The sequence below is a fragment of the Corvus brachyrhynchos genome, unplaced genomic scaffold (assembly GCF_000691975.1).
Source record: "Corvus brachyrhynchos isolate BGI_N302 unplaced genomic scaffold, ASM69197v1 scaffold245, whole genome shotgun sequence".
Lineage (NCBI taxonomy): Eukaryota > Metazoa > Chordata > Aves > Passeriformes > Corvidae > Corvus > Corvus brachyrhynchos.
Window position 1 is genome coordinate 7,023,730 of NW_008238988.1, and position 979 is coordinate 7,024,708.

Here is a 979-nt window from a genome sequence, read left to right on the forward strand (position 1 = left end):
CTGCTAAAAACAGCTCTAAGCAACCCCCAAAGCCTGGGTGGGATCTGTGCCCACCCACCTCTCTGCTGTCCTTGACAGACACGCTGAACTCTGCATTTGCAGCTCCCCCCAGCCCCTTGGTGCTCCAGGGCAGACACTCTCTCGTGGTAACAAGAGCACATTGTGGCCAGGAGCAAGGGGACACTCAGCTTCCCACACCTTTCCTGCCCAATGCCCGCAGTTCCAGTGCTCTCCCAAGTCCCACAGGTCTGCAGCTTAAGGCTTCCCAGGGCAGGAACCTGGGACACTCTGACTGCTCTGCTCCCTCCTGCCACGGGTCACTGGCACAGAGCCCCCTGACAATGGCTCCCCACTCCGTCTGTGAGCTCCTGGGCCATCGAGGCACCTGGCCCAGACCAACCCAGTGCAATAAATCACCCACCAGTTCTGACATCACCCAGCCCAATAGAGAGTCTCTGAAACTCTGTCCCAGCTGGGTAACACAAAGGATTCTTTAGAACAAGAAGTAAATTTAAAACAAGGACCATGTTTGCCAGGAAGAAAATTATGAAGTTGTTTTTCTCAAATGTAATCCAACTTAATTCTACAGCAAAAGCTGTATATTTGCAGTGATCAAATTATTAGTTCAATTAATTACTTTTAATACATTATATACAGGAGGTCCATAACAAAAGTTACCTGATTAAGTGTGTAATGTTAAAATACAAAACCGCAGGAATTTCATCCTCCTTTGAGCACAGGCTTACCTTTCAAAGGGAATCCCCTCCATCCCCTCATGCCTTTGCACCACCCCAGATGCACGAGGCAGCACTAACTCTCAGGACTCACTGGCTTAGCAAACATTACAGCACCTTGCCTCTCTCCAAACACTGCTCAGAGATCTTTACATCATCAGGTGCCAGGTGCCTCTTTACAAGAAAAATGGCAGAGAAGTCAAACTGCTCCAACTTTGAGTCTCTGTTCAAATCCCCCCCCCCCC

The 979-nt window shown here is 49.4% G+C and overlaps 1 protein-coding gene across 1 annotated transcript in view; it reads right to left on the reverse strand.

The window, feature by feature from the left end:
- The window catches only part of PRPF39 (pre-mRNA processing factor 39), an 11,643-nt gene that overhangs the window by 6,420 nt on the left and 4,244 nt on the right, over nucleotides 1-979 (reverse strand). The window lies entirely within an intron of this gene.